Source organism: Ambystoma mexicanum, chromosome 1p (assembly GCF_040938575.1).
Source record: "Ambystoma mexicanum isolate Mex_15411 chromosome 1p, UKY_AmexF1_1, whole genome shotgun sequence".
Lineage (NCBI taxonomy): Eukaryota > Metazoa > Chordata > Amphibia > Caudata > Ambystomatidae > Ambystoma > Ambystoma mexicanum.
The window spans coordinates 524,402,047-524,418,824 of NC_090921.1; positions in this window are offsets into that span (position 1 = coordinate 524,402,047).

The window sequence follows — 16,778 nt, forward strand, 5'->3', positions numbered from 1 at the left end:
CTTGGGATTGGAATCATGTATCAAATCCCGATGGCAGTGTGATGTACTTTGACTGATTTTCATGCTATGCTCCCATTGTTACACATGCTATGATTGCAGCCGCTTACATACCTGTGAAGAGTCAGTGGTATGTAGGGCTCGATCGATGGCCGACCCTCATGCAGCACAGTATCGTACTTCACCGACGGGCGTGGCGTCCCATTTGTGATTGCAGCCAGTTAGCATTATGACACACAGCCGCACTACATTGATGTAATTGTGAATGCAAGCGTTCACAGAAGCCTTTTCGACGTAATGTTGCAAGTGAGGAATTCGAAGGCCAGGATTTTTGGTTGCGAAGTAGCGGTGAGGAGACGCCCACAGGTCTGCCTGGAAATGTAACGTTCTATTGTTGAATGTCCTTGGGACAGGGCCCATAACGAGCAAGCAATGAATGACATGAATTGAATGGGATGCGCAATAGCGTAGTGGACGATAAGGCAGGACGTTCCCAAGTCCATCTAGCTTCACGACACTACAGATCCGGCCAGGAGCACAGTGGTTTTTGCAGACTGCATTACGCACAGACGCGATGGAAGTTTCACATATTATGTGAGTGAATGTTCATGCGTTTTCATTGCGGGATGAGGGAATGATGAATGGATGCATGGACAGATGATTCCATTTAGGGTCTGCCATGTACATGTGTTTTTTGATTCAATCCCCTTCCCCTGCGCTATGTGATGCAAGGCTGCCATAGTGGGACTTACGTCTATCTGCCCTTGTCGGATCCTCCCTGTCTCGACGCGCCTTCATACACTTGTGTCTAGGCACGTTACTAATCCCATGTCATGGGTTCTATCTTGACGGACGCATGCACAGTAACCGACGTTGCCAATGGTGTATTAACCTCGATTGGTTTCGTTATGTATCGATACTGATTTAGGGGTGTGTATATTCATTTGGAGTGGGCTAGCATGCATATGGGTGTGGATTTGGTGTGTTGAATGAAGATAGTGATGCATCATGTGTCATGTAGTGCAATCGGTTAATTTGTGTTTCATTTTGGTGACAGGTATCTCCTGCCCTATTGCAGATGCCATCTGTACGCCACTCCTCCAGATGGTTTTTACTCTCGACACCTGCTGCTTCGGGTGAATCAGTGGAGCAGCATTACGATCTTATGGGACGATCGCCAATGGGCCACATGCCCTTACGCTGTTCTGGTGGCTAGGTGCAACATTTCGGCCTTTCAGCTGGACTAGTGCCTGCCTCATGGGACGGACCTGCGGTTCTTGCCGCTTCCATGTTGCCTTTTGGAACGTTGATGTTGGCCCTGTGTGCCATGATGGTACAGGGCGTCACACAAGTGGAAGCTGGTCAATTATTGCAGATGCAGCCCTCGGTGATGATGGATGTTTTGGTGTTATTTTACAAATTGCTGTGAGGCCTTTGTCATTTGGATGTGCATTTAAATTGTATTCCGATATTTGGCGTGTTGCGTTATTCTTTGCAGGTGATGTGGCGATTTTCGATTTGTGGCGGTATGTATTGCGAGATGATCTGCATTGTGTTCCGCCTTCTGAGTTGAGTTGTGTGGTACAGTACTGGCCGCTTTTGCCTACGTAGCACAGTGTGGTCACGGATAGGGGCTGCCATTGTGACTGTTTACATGATGTGCTGTTCAGGGGCGGGGGATTGGCTTTTGGCCGACTGGTGCCTGTCAGCCAGGTCGATTGATGGTATGATGGGATGTTCAGAATGTGGCTGGTCACAGGTGCCTGTGTTTGCGTGCGTTTGTTGGAGGGGGACTGGGGTCATGTCCATTGGAATAGCTTCTGTATTCATGCCATCTGTGCCCTGCAGCTCCCATCGGCCCCTCTTGGGATGTGCCTGGCTGCTCAGTCACTCTGCCAACTTGTGTGGTACATGCTTCTGCTGATGGTTGGTTTGTTTACTGGCAAGAGTACAGGTCTGGTGCAATCCCCCTCAGGATGCTGTTTTGGATGTTGCCTTGCGCTGGTGGCAAGCGATGGGGGACTACTGTTGTTTTGTGTCATGTGTTCTTGATTTCCATTTTGATGTCTTGTACCTTCACATGCCTGTGCTGCATCAGTACGGCTATGGTGAAATGCCGTACATGGATGCCCACTCACGGGGCGCTTCGAACACCTGCATGCATTTCTACGTTGGCATGCATGGGTGAATTGTAGATTTCACTGGTTGCATGGTGTGAGTACATTGCGCCTGCCAGGAGTTGTGCAATGTGGCCAGGGAGTGGAGTACAGGCACTCAGTGGGCCATTTACGGTTGGTTCACGATGCCGTATTTCTCGCCATGGCGGAATGGTCCATTCCGCCATGCCTGATGGCGTTAGGTACATGTCCGCTAGGGTCGGAATTGGCGTACCGTTGCACCATGGTGGTGTTTGCGGTTTGGCATGGTGCGCGCGCGCGTGCTTAGTGCAGTTAGCGTTGGCGTTCACTACGGTGTCGCTAATGGCTTCGTACTTTGCGGTGACGGGTCATAGTCGCACCGAGCGCTTTTCGATGGCGGTATTGCATTTCCGCCATCGTTTTCCCCTTTCCGCCAGGGTCGTAATGAGGGCCATTGAGATTCTGGAATGTTACATTGTGAAAGAAAGGCCGTAGTGAACCCGACGGAGGGAGGCCCACGTTGTACGAGGGATCGGAGCCAGGGGATCCTAAGCCGAATAGTAATCACCCCATGAAGATTTATTGAAGGAACTTTTTGTTTTGGTTGATTGTAACATGTCAGGTCATCGGAGGCAAGATACTTTTGCTGAAAGAGACTTGGCCACAGAAGGCCCTGATATTTTGGAAACAAACTGTAACCTCGTGCTGTTGAGGCCCAGGAGTGTGCTGTGCTCAAAGGTCCTGCCTTGTCCTGTGCTAATAATGTGGGGAAGGGAGACCCCCAGCTATAAAATCCTGACTTATCATTTGTGAACACTTCTTTCTTTTCTTGTGAACATTATCCCACACTGTTTTGAAATTAGCTGTAAGGATTGGCAATATTTATTTTTAGTATAGGCCCTTTTATTTGACAAGACACCACTAAGACTGCCTTATTATTATTTGATGGTCGTAGCTTGCTCCCATCTTAGATTTAGGTTTAGATCAGGTGTTTATCTCACCCATTATACAGTTTAATAAACACCCTTGAACTGTGATCACTTGTGTCTGTCTATTCTTGATACCATGCCTTTGTTATAACCACAAGGATTCTGGCACAGTGTTAATTCTTGTAAATCAGGGGACCAACCTTCTGGCTCAAGTAACACTGACTTGACTGACAAAACCTAGAGTGTAGCTAAGACAGCCTTTGTAGTCTTGCTAGTAACACCCAGACATTCTCCTTCAGGTGTGCAGTAAATAGTGCAATTGAATTTACATAACAAATATCTCCCAAGTAAATTGACTGGATCGGACTGTGTTGAGAGGGAAGGCATACATGTCAGTAGTAGGAACCAAGGTAACTGTAAGGGGCTATGTAACTTGATGTACTATTGGAACATTAGCTATTTCTATTGTTTTCAGAGTTTATTAAGATAGTGGAACGTAGGAAAATATTCTGAGTGAATAACGGATTTACTAGCACAAATGTATTTAAATAAAGAGACTGACTGTTCCTCAACTTCACATTTAATGTATGGACCTGTTTGATCTGCAGGTATTAAGGGACTGTTAGTGAGGTCATCTTTCAGGCCGAGTCAGAATGGGCCTTCGTCAGTTTGGGATTGCAATGCTTTGTTTGGAATGAACCTCGGTGTGCTGGTATTTGGGAAGGGACTTGGCACATTAGTGTTGGGGTTTATGAAGGGAAATGGCACATTGGGATTTAGGAAAGATCAGCGCTCTTGAGATTGAGGTGCATTATTTCTTTGCGATCTATAAGGGCATTCCATTTTTCAGCACACAAGCAACATTCAAATCTAACTCCAACACAAGACTCACTTAAACAACTCACGGCATACACCTACACATGAGAGTACCACTAGCTTCCTAATTACTGTACTATCTCTCCACACTGTGCTACTCACCTATAATGCATTCACTCCTGCTCCTCCTACTCACCTCTCCCTATGCTTTCTCCAATCACGCTACAACTTCCTCTTTTCCTATCTCTATTATAAACTCACACCTCCATTTTTCTTCCATCTTCTTACATTAACCAAAGCCAACGAACTAACCATACCTCCTCTAACACCTATGCACCTCGCCTCTCTTCCTCTGAGACTCAATTTTTCTACTCTTCAGTACCTCATCAACTGAACATTGCACTCTGGAATGCTCAGTCTGTATGCAACAAAACTGCCTTTATCACCTGCTACTTTCTCTCCAGCTCTCCTCCCCTAGACCTTCTTGCTATCACTCAAACCTGGATTTCTCAATTTGACACTGCCACTCTGGTGGCCCACATGACTCCAAACTATCATTCATTCACTCTCCTAGACTGACTGGCAGAGGTGGGGGCATCAGACACTCTCTCACCCTGCATCAATGCCTCATTAATCTCCAGTGCACTTCCTCTCAAACCTCTTTTGAATTCCACATCTCTACTATTGCTCTGCCTCACTAGTTTCACATCATCTCCATCTATCACCCTCCTGTCCGACTAGACAATTTTTTGAAAATCTTGGGAAACTCTTTGACTCTCTTTCCACTAAACATCACCTCATTCACTTAGGTGACTTTAACCTTACCTCTCCATCCACTTCTCAGAAATCTGAACTTCAGTCTTAGTGACCATGCTCTCCGCTCTATCCATAACCTACCTGCCCAGACAGGGTGTAACTCTTATTCATCTCCACCGCTCTAATACTACTGTCACACCATCGATTTCTGATCACTCAATTGTTTCCACCACAATCTCCTTTCCACCCTCTGACCTTTCCTCACCACTTGCTTCACATATTACTAAAAGGATATTTAAACCTTCCCCCTTTCTCTTCGACCTACAATTCTAACTCTCCTCCTTCACACCTGATGCCTCTCTCACCAACATTGCCTTCTCCAGCTTCCAATCCCTAATATATGACTCATTCTCCTCTTACTTCCCACTGCTTACTTTCACCCCTAAGTCTCAGTATCCTCAGCCATGGATCACCCCATTCATGCGCTCTCCCTGCACAGACATGCCTCGGCTGCTGCGCAAATGGAGGCATGCCCACTCCCATGAGTACCTGCAACTCTACCTCTGTGCCCTGAACTCTATCAAGTCCACATTTGGTGGAGCGAAAAGGGAATTCTATCTAACCTCATTTGCTCTCACTCCAACCATCCTCACCGTCTACAAGGCACCCTAAACTCACTCCACACCACTCCGAAATCTATGACTATCAACTCCACTCTCACAGCTAACGACCTTGCTAAATATTTTGCTGCAAACATTTCCAAAATTAGAGACTCGCTCCTGACCTTTCTCCCACTCCCTCCTCCCACATTTTACAATCTTCCTACTCTACCATCATTCTCGGCCTCTAGCTCCCAGTTTAGTCATACTAATACTGACAAAGTGCTATCTCTACTGATGAACGCTAACCCCTCTTGTACTCCGTCAGACCCTCTTGCTCCTCAGCTAGTCAAGCCTATTTCCCCTTTAGCGGCCTCTAACCTCGCTGAACTTTTCAGCCTATCCTTCAAGTCCGCTTGCTTTCCCTCTGTTTTCAAAACAGCCACGTCATCCCTCTCATAAAAAAGCCAGGGGCTGACCCGGACCTTCCGGCTAACTTTCACCCTGTGTTTCTCTTTCTGCACTACTCTAAAGTGCTCGAAAGGGTTGTGTCTAACCGTATTACCAATGTCTTAGACATCCACAACCTTCAAGACCCCCTACAAGCAGGTTTCCGCTCCTGTCACTCCACAGAAATGGCTCTTATGAATGTGTCCAACTTCATTGCCTCTGCTAAGCACTCTGACCTATCCTCTGTCCTAATTCTCCTTGACCTGATTGCTGCCTTTGACACTGTCGATCACTCTGATCTCCTTAATACTCTTTTTTTTGGGATTCACAATCAAGCCTTGCCTGGTTCGAATCCTACCCTGCACCTCGCCAATTCTCCGTCTCTGGCTCACGGAGCAACAACACCTCTCAACTCTCTTACTGTCTTGGGTTAGCACCTCTTAACACTCTTCACCTCTGCTCTTGGGGTTCTAATCTCCTCCTGCAGGTTCTCAAATCCAATTCTTCACGGATGACACCCAGATCTTATTCTCTTTTCCTGAACACTCCTCTGATCTCACTGACAACATTTCCAACTGCCTCTCTGCCATTAAATAGTGAATGGCTTTTCACTCACTGATGTTAAACTCTACCAAAACAGAGATGCTCTTTTTCCCTGCAAAAAGCTTTCCTCATCTCTTCCTCTGCCTATCCAGTTCCCACCAGACACTCTCCCCACTCGTCTTCAGCTAGAAACTTCGGCGTCATTTATGAAGCTTCTGCCACATTCTCAATTTTCATCTCCAAAACTGGAACTGCAGCTCACCTCAGCCTCAATATTAGGAAAATCCGCCACCTCCTTCCTATCAACACTGCCAAGCATCTCTTAACGACTCTTGTCTTCTCTAAACAGGACTACTGTGCCAACATCCTCTTTGGTCTCTCCGACTATGCTTCCTGTCCTCTCGACAAATCATTAACTTTGTTACCTGGACTCTCTTTGAACTCCCTCACTTCACACCTACTTCCTCGTACCGTCACCAGGCTGGGTGGCTGACGATGCAAAAAAAAAGCCAGATTTAAATTTTCTTCTGCTGGTTCACAAATCTATCCACAGTAAGCCACCACTGTATCCAACTCTACAAGCCTTCTCGTAATCGCTGCTCGGCTTCCTCTACTACCCTTTTGGTGCTTCGCCCTGCCAGTGATTCCTCTTGCTTCCGCTCCTTCTCTATCCTTGCTCCACTTGCATGGAATTCTCTTCCCCCGGACATCTGAGAAGCAGTCCATACAGATTTGTTCAAAACCAAACTAAAAACCTACCTCCTCGCCTCAAAGTTACCCGCATAACCTACCTCTCATCTGCGTGCTAACTAACATTTTTCCCTCTCCTCTAATCTGCCTCTGTCCCTCACTTCCTCTGTCTCCACTCTACCACTTCACCCATCATAGTCATATCCCAAGCACAGCGGGCCGTACCGCCTACCTGCCTTTACACATGTCAAATGTTCATTGTCTATGTATGTCCACTTATGTAGTGTTCCCAGTGACTGTTGCATTTACTCCCCTCCACAACCTGGTCAGAATGTCCCTCAAGCTCACCCCATTATAAGAAGCTCACTGCTTCCCATCAAATCTGATTTCTTATCTAGTGTGCGTTCTTTTGTGATCAAAAGAGCATTGTTCCTCCTGTACCTAAATGCGTTCTTTTGTGATCAAAAGAGCATTGTTCCTGCTGTACATAAATAAATCATTTGTTATTTACATGCCATAGGATCCATGTACTGTCCCTGTTTCACATTTGGGGTTCCTCTGCTGTCTTCCTCTTCCCTGGCTCCAAAGCCCTTCCCCAAATCAGCCCCTTCCAGCAGATGTCATAAGCTTATTCGCAATGTTTATTCTTTTTATTCCTGGCGCGCCAAACAGTGATTTGCTATGGCCACCAGCTCTGATAACAGTTTATTTTGCCATCCTACATAGACGGCTTTTAATCGTACTTGTGACCAGAGTTTGCAATTGCTCTTGTGCTGTCCCATCAGACTTATTAATGCTTGAATGTTGAGAAAATAGTATTTTCAAGCGATATAAATAGCCTTCCAGAGATTTGCCTTTATTATCTTGCCCTGATCAATTTTTCGGGGTCACACTTTAGGGATGCCAGTAACCAACCTATTCCTTGCCTGTCTTAGGTTATCTGCAATTAATGTGCTGTCCTGAGGCATAGTTACACTCATAAAATGATTTAGATCATCCAGGCAGGATTATAACACTGGATTATTGCAAGGATCTCTTTAAGAAATCGCTGAGGTTCCTCTCGTATATTCGGAGATTCTATGGACAAATTTCACAAATCCCCACAAGTTCAAGAAGATGAATGGTGCGTAAATCAGGTTCTACTCCTTCCCCAGTTGCAGTCTCTGAAACCTGCCTTTTAAGCGCTTGAAACACTGCATGGTCCAATACATACTCTGTATCTCCCCTCATGACAGACTGAGTATAATGTGGGGGCGAAATAGGTATTGGCACAAACCTGGGGCGTGTTTCCCCTATTCTAACTGGGGAAAAGGGGCCTTGAGTACTCGTTCCTCGCTACATTACTACAGTGAGTACCAGACATGGCACAGTGGGTGCCTGTATAGCTACCACCTGAGCTCACAAAAACGTTGTGCACACATTAGTAAAGAAATAATATAAAATAATGGCATTAACCACTTCTTGCCTGTCATACTATTTCTCATCTATTATTTGGGGAATATCAGGGTGGATGACCTGGCCGATGCGGTTTGCCCCGTTGCTTCTTAAAAATGTAATTTGTCCTTTTATTCATTCATTGTAATACTTCAGTCTCCTAATCTTCGATGCATTCTGTCTGCCTGTTGTTTCCTCAAACCACGTGTCATACACCCTCTGCCTCATGCTCGCCTTTCCCTTATGTGCTTCGAGGCATGTCTCAAAGCTAGTAATATCTTCTAAACTAAAAATACCCTCTTATGGAAATTGAGCATGTCAATTGTCCTGCGTCAACTGATGCCAGACATCAAGAAACTCACACGTAGCGCTATTGTAGTTAGAAAACATGACGTGAGCAGGTGTGCCTTTTGGTGGTGCGGCTGCCTACTTTGACTGTCCTTTGCCCATATCTGTCCCTTGTTTTAGTACCACTTATACAATTTCATTTGCTCCTGCGACTCCACTTTTGCACAAGCCTGAGATGGGAGGGGTTTTTAGTGAGACTCCATTAAGTAGTTCTAAAATGGCTACAGGGACACTCGCTCTGTACTCGCCCCTTCTGCCCCTATTTAACTGGGCCAGGCTGTTTCCCCCATTGCCAGTGCATTTTGTCTCATTTTAGCCTTTTCCCATTACTCAAATGCTGAATCGGAACACCAGAAAATGATTATGATCCACAATCATTTTGCCATAAATCAATCAATCAATTGCCATACTAGAGTTTACCAGAGAACCTATGGGCTTAATGATCTGAAAATAGATTGCAAATACTTTGCCAGGTTCATGGCAGGACACAACCAAAATATTACTACCAAAATCATGATAATAAACCAAGCAAAGACAAACCGAAAAACCAAATACGCAGCCGAAAACCTCTAATCCATATTAGCCTAACCCACCGTGGAAACCTTCAGCTCCCCGAGAGGAGGACGAATGATGCAGGAGAGGTCCAAGCCACAGCACCACATTTGTCAGAGAAACCAGACTCATGCATCAATTTCGTATGATGGGACCATCATGAGCTGGATTTACAGGGCAATTCTGGCATATGTTGTAGACACAGGGATTTTGAATATGTTTTTACTGTGACAGTATTGGCATTTATTTGGGCACAAGCAAAATAAAAGGCTGTCCAATGCCCCTGTAAAGTATCAGGGAGCTGGCTCCTGCTGACGGTTTTCATGTGTAACTCTAAAGAACTGTTTGCAGATTGTATGGCTTCTTACCCAATTTTCCTGTGTGCGTGCTGTGGAATGTACTATTACACCCCACTGCAATCGTTTGCTTGGGCTAATTCAGGACGGTCAGTTGCCCCCTCCACTTTGAAATTTGAAGATTTTACAGCTGATAATGTGCTCATCATTTCTTGTTGGGCTTGTTGGAAACAGCTCTATGTGGGTTGCAGGAGGACATACTTGCATTGGGTCTGGTTCTGGAGGTTTGCAGGTGTGGGGTTTCACTTTTCGTTTTTTGCAAGGAACTAAATACATTGACATGGCTTTTCCTATTTTTCAACCCCTCCATCTTCTTTTCAGGTGGTATGTTGCAGAGAGCCATGAATCACTGGAAATCTTTACAATCGACCCGTCTTTTTGTTTGTGAACCACTTTAGCTTCGTTTTGTTACCCAGGCATGTTTGTTGTCCCAGTCCGACACTGCGACGCTGTCTTTGGCCCAGTTTCCCAAGCCAGACAACAACCTGCAGTCTTCGCACACACAATAGAATCTGAATGAGTCCACAGCTCCTGCAAGACGTTGTGCAGTCAATACGGGACAAGGGTCAAAAGGTATGCTAAAGGGAAGACAAGTAGAGAAAGGTGGATGTCACATAACGTCATAGGTGCCTGGGCAAATTGTAATATATTCATCCTTAGAAAGTCCACCTGAAAGAAAAATGTTTTCCCTGATTTGGGGGTACCAAACCAAAGAAGCATGTGGCAATAGCCAGATGGATCTTCTCGTGGATTACACATTGCTATGAATGACAGGGTAAAACTCCCACTATGGGTCTGCATGCTCACCTAACTAGTGCAAAGAACACAGCACTAGCCTTTCAGCGGCACGTAGCATGCAAGGTGATCAGCAAAGCGACCACATGTCCTCCCATTCAGCTTCCTGCAGTAATTACCTGACCCTTAACATGAGCTCCAGAGTTCATGCACAATTCATACATGCATTCCTCGGGAAAATGTTTGCAGCAGTGTAGGTTCCTCTTCCCTGAGGTAGAGTGGTGCTTGATACTCTCACATCAGTATGTAGGAAAAGGGATGGGCTATAGAAGTAAGGATATAGTTACTCATGGTAGTAACTGTTGTACTCCTAGTCGGATATCCCCTTTCCTCCATACACCCACTGCTCAAACTCCCTAAACTTGTACATAGTTCTCCCTGTCCTCTAGACCAGGGCCGGAATCCTGAGGGGTTTTCAGGCTGTCCCTCATTCACATTCATGAGAAACAATGTGCATACATTTCGAACCATTGTATGCAGATTTATCTCATGAATATTAATGAGGGGTATCCTGAATATCTGACACGGATCTGTCCCTCGAGGCCTGGAGACGGACAACCCTGCTCTAGACGGATAAAGGGAAGGAGCGTGGGAACAGATAAAAGGGCCTTCACATTGATATTCCTAAAGGGGAAGCAGTCAGCGCTTTGCTAATGCTTGGATCCTGTCCCTGCTCGGCAGGAACTCCAGTAAGTATGGAGGAATGGGGACTTTAGACTAGGAGTACAGCAGTCACTATGCTGAGTAACCTTTCTCCCTTTCCTCCATTTTCTGAGGTAGTTGCTTTTTTTCATTGAACAGTGCCCTTGTCATTTTAATCTTGGTGTAGAGTACATGAGCCAGGTGCAGATCTCCATCAGTTCAGTGTTTGATGCCTGGGCTTGGATTGCGACACTGACGCATGTTCATCTTTTAAGGCCATCAGCAAGAGTTGTGAACCACGTATTTGCTGCACTGCACCCACCGGGGAAGGAGTGCCAGTCTCTGACCCTACTGCAGTTATGCCATCCTTCTATCCGGTCTGTTTTTGAAGGTTTTTTCCATGGAGAGCTCTGCTGATTAGCGTGTTCGATTTCAGAAGGATGGGAATCCCTGTGCCTTCTATTCAATCCAGCACCCGAAAGGAAGCCATGACGGACACAAGGAAATGTCAGTAAAAGTGGTCTGGGTTACAGAGCAAGTTGCCTTTCTTCAACTGCTGGTCCTCTTTTTCTATTGTAATAAAATATTCCATCAAACTCCAGTGGTTGGTCACAGATTCTTGCAAGAGGAGATGATACCTACATTATAAATTGGTAAAATGTCCCTAGTGCAACCAACGATTGGCCACGCAGAGTGGGAGATTTTTAGGGCAAGCATGGGCAAAATCCTTGAGCATGCGCCATTGGCACTGGTCTTTGTAACCGTGACTCCATAACTGACTATTGGTGCTTGCTCCAAGTCCCAGCACCATATTTGTGCAGAATCTGTCTTTGTGCCTACTCAGCCACTGCAGTTGCATCCGTCCTCATCATGTCTAACCTCATTGCTTACTGCTCTGCTGCTGTTGGTGCGGTGCTTGGCTCGCCTTCATGTTTAATCCCTGCACTGGTGGAGTCATGTGCTTCCAAATGTTTTCCAGTGCCTAGAATGTGGCTTTGACTTGTTTTGAGCATGTTTTCTATTAATGAGTTGAAACTCGCCTAGCCTATCCCATCCCCCTCTAGCTTTGTGTCGGTGGGGTGGTACTGACCACCATGAGGAATTGGGACTAGATGAGACAAACTTGAAATTGAGCCTTGCACAGAGCGGCCAGCTGAAGGTCCTAGATGGAGTGAGAAGAATGGTGTGTAGAAAGGTGAGGACAAAGGAGAAGGGGAGAGAAGAAGAGCTATTTTGCTTACATTTCAGGGAAAAAAGGGGAAAGAGGGGAGAGGAAGAAGGCCGGAGTGTGTGAGACAAGGAGGAGAAGGTAGTGGAACGAGTGTGAGTAGAAGGTAAGGCGGAAGGAGTAGTGAGATCAGGGAAAGGAGGGAGAGGGAGTGTGTGCATCAGAGAAAGGCTCCAGGGTATCATTTATCATCACAAAAACAATGTCCTGTTATGATAGCTGGAGGCTGTTAGGTTAGGATGCTTCGGTTAGGGTGGAGTGAGTCCAATGAAGATTGAGAGAGGGAAGCCGATTAGAGTACCTTGCCCCCACCTTGACCAGAATACAAACTCAGATTTTTAACACTCTTAAAATACCCCCCCTTGAGCCATCCTTCAGAGTCTGCAAGTTATTGAAGCTTTCAATGCCAGGTGGTGTCATTGTGCAATCGTTCAGGCCCCAATACACAGGAAGCCCACCGGAGAAAGAATGAGGACACAAGCAAAATCCAGTCCTAGACACTAACCTGAACAGAACACTATGGAGAAGAGCAGAGTGCTGGGTCCGACTTTCCAGGCACTGACTGACCGGGCATACCCACCAACCTGAAGATCCCCATGGGAAAATGCCTTTGATGTCCAAAGTGCCTATAACTACTGGGTCCCAGCGAATGAGAAGATCATCGCCAAGACCTACCTAAGGGTAGACCTGCCCGCAAACAATTTGGGGTATTTTATCACAACCCAAGAGAAATCCAAAGGAACAATAATACCAGCTGATTACTGTGGTCAGCCCAGCAAAGCACTGTAGTAAGCCCTGAGCCCTAGTGGTCTGCCTCCTCTGCAGCCCTGTCCAGATTGAGAGGGGGAGATAGTTGGCTGATTTTGGTGGAATACTCTGTGGACCACTGAATAAGACCCAAAGAGTGGATAGTTGGTCTCCACCTTGGGAATCCAGTCCCATTGCTGAACGCAAAACATTTTCTTGACAATAGGAACCTCCTCAAGAGGACCTAAAGGAATTCACAGAGAGCGTGGAGCAGTACCTGCCATCGAGTTGATGCGAGGAAGACTGCTGGGTGCTGCAGTGGCATGAAGGAGCCTAAAGACCAATCTCAGCCCCCCGTGAGCCCTGCCTCTACAGGTAGATCCTGAAAAGGAAATAGAGAGTGGATAAGAGGAGGACACAAACCTGTGCCTGCCTGACCCTTTGAGCCTAGTTCTGCATGGCTAACCTTACCTCCCCAGGACAAGGATAGCCCAGACCAGGATTAAGAAGAGATGAGAGACCCAGGGCTACATGCAATTAACTTTGAGGGAGGACTGATGGGTCAACTTGACTGGGTTGGGTGTAAGACCGGAAGACCCGTCCCAAGGAGAACCTGGGGAAAAACACCAAACAGGCTGCCGGAAAGTCTGCAGTCAGACGATCTACCTAAGCTCATGACGGTACCATTACCTACAGAGAGAAACAACTCCAGGGGATCTAGAGAGGTGGAGATATAACCACTTTGGCTACAGCAGGGAGATATCTCTGAGGAGGATAAAGGACCCTCCCAGAAGGAAATAGCACAACTCATGGCTTTTTTTCTGCAGTGGTGGCCCAGAGAAGAAGACTCAGACCTCCCATATAGGAGCAGGAGCAAGGCAGAGGGCATGTTGTGCCTCTGTAGGGTTAGAGTGCCCATTAGGAATCTGTGCCCTCTCCCCATTTACCAGGTGCTGGATCATACCCCTTTAGTGAAACCAGCAACGGAAGGCAAGAGCAAAAAAGGCTTCCACGGGATGCTGTATGACTGGGGTGACCTGCCAGAAGATTCCTTCAGGGTTCTTTGTCAGATCCGGGGTGAGACAGTCTGCTATCCACGCACAGAGAACAACATGGCTACTTGTTGCATCCACCGACACTGGATTACTTACAGCATGGAAAGGGTGCTAATCCAGGTGAGGGGCACAATCATGAGCACCAAAGTTCTCATGATCCTGAATTTCCCAGAATATCTGAGGGTGGGGACAAGGTTTCCTGGATTCAGGTGATGAATTCCGGCTTTATGCTACCAAAAACAAAGTTATAGGACACCAGCCATACCTCATTGGGTGAACCACGCAACCAGTTTCTGTGCTTGTTGTGCAAGGAGGCATATCTCCTATCATTATCCCGATAGAGCTCCATGTCAAGTCCCACTGGTTAGCTGGGATCAGAGAAGTCTAGGATGAAAGAAAGTCCCAAAAGATATCTGGGCAAAATTAGATATGGCTGAAAGAGGAGGGGGCTTTGGTGAAAGGGTGGAGGTATGTACAGGGTAAGGTCATGACTTCATCAGGAGGAATAGATACCCCTCCTAACCTAGGATTGACGGAATATCAACGGGTAATATGGAGCTGATCCCACCCCAGTTGTAGGGTGCAGGAGTTGGGGAGGTCCATGTCCCTGGAGCCCTCCCAATTGAATTTCAATGATGGTACCACACTCTGTCACATGATGCCTCCCAGTACTTTTTCTGACCAGCGTTCAGGACAGCAACTCCAAGAATACACTTGGTTTCAACCAAGAAAACGTGAACCGGAACCAGTAGAATGGAATCAAAAACAGGAATGGATTGGATAGGGATTTTTCTTGCCAAACATGAGGCACCCAATAACTGACCTACCAACCCCAGACGGAACCCAGGCGAATGGTCAGGCAATAAAGTGTACTGAGTTTTCTTAAACTGAAGAGAGGGTCCCTGGAATGCCCCTCTTGACCCCATAAGCATGACAGCCTGAAGAACCAGAGATCCAAGATGTCAGTGACTGTTTGGACAGCCCCAGGAGTGCCACTGACAACTGCATATGCCAACAAATATTCTCTCAGACAAAACATTCAAACACTATCATGCTAACGTCATCATGGATGTCATTGGTGTACCCCAACACTGATCATGGATCCAGGCGCCTCACTGGACATGATCAACTAATGACAAATATCCTGCTTGCTGGCATTGTGGGAGACACCACGACATAGTAACATTAGCCATGAAGCACACTTGCATCCATGCACGAAGGTACATGGACACACATGCACAAACGAAGAACATGCTTACACAGTTCTGTAGATAGAGGACAGATATATATACAGCACCAGTTCAAGTGGAATGATACTGGAGTTGTGCGCTATTCATCAACCTATAAAAATATTAACAGTACATTTCTAAAAGTAAAGCCAGCAGCAGGAGTCCTTCAAAAGGTGAACCCTCCGCCTAAAGGTTCACAGTACAGTAAAGTTATCTTAAGAGTTATTGACGGACTGTCACTGCGCTTGGAACTAGTATTCCAAATAATAGTGTTGTAACAATCGTAGAATTAATGTCAGAAATAATAGTCCACACATTAAAACATGACAAAATTCTTCTTTGTATTTGTAGAATTAGCCGACACGTGTTTCGACCTGGTGGGTCGTTCTCAAGGCAGAAAATGCACTCGTTGTGACAACAGTTACTTATTGAACAAGCCAGTGCTGAGGTGAACAGGGCTCACTCTCCTATTCGAAGCCTAACACTTGAAGGAAGAAGGAAGGGCACCTTCACAAAAGAACCGCAACACCAGCAGCAGGGTAATCTATTTAAAGTACTAGATGAAGCGCAGTGATCTACCCATTCTACCGGCCTGTAATTACTTGATAATCGTGTATACGGATTTTATTATTGGGGCATGCAGCATGGCCAAACCCTAGCTATGAATGGGAAGAAATATTTCTCTTGTGGCTATAGACTGACGTGCTGTACTGAATGACAACAAACCTGCGTGAGGAGCATCAGCAAGGACCTGGAAGCATGGTTTTGCAAATCTGTTTTATGTTTTATTTTTCCAAAGTTATGTTATGTTATTTGGTATTTGTATAGCACTCTATATATTATTGGTGTGATCTCAAAGCACTGGTAGGTTGAACGCCCTTGGGAAAAGTGCACAAAAAATGGTGACATAAGTTTGGTGCATGGACAATGGGCCTGGTCCTCGGCAAGGACGAATGCCTGCTCCAAGTTACTTATTGGGGCATGCAGCATAGCTGAAGCTCTAGGTTGAAAAGAGAAGAAAATTCTGCTTGCAGCTGCAGTTCGGAGTGCTGGACGGGATTGCAGCAAACATACGCGAGGAGCATCAACAAGTATCTGAAAGGATGCTTTTGCAAATCTGTCATGTGTTTGATAGAAAAAACTTTGTTAAAGGGACGTTACGGTTAAGATGTACCCCATCCTTGGGACTCCTCTGTCTCAGCAGTTAGCTAGTGGCCTCCCACCTTGGGATCCTTTGGCACTTCCCTCCTGGGCTCCCATGTGCACTTGTCCATCCTTACTGCCCCTTTTATTTATGCACTTCTGTCACTGCACGAAGTATATGTGCATTTATAGGAGCAAACTACAATTTTCTGGTATAAGTATGGTAAATGTAGATGCAAAAGATTTGTAGAACATTGTTAACTCGCAGTTGGTGGGTGGAAGTTTAATATGTTTATAGGCCGTATGTAGAGTCGTTTTAGGTGATTGTTGG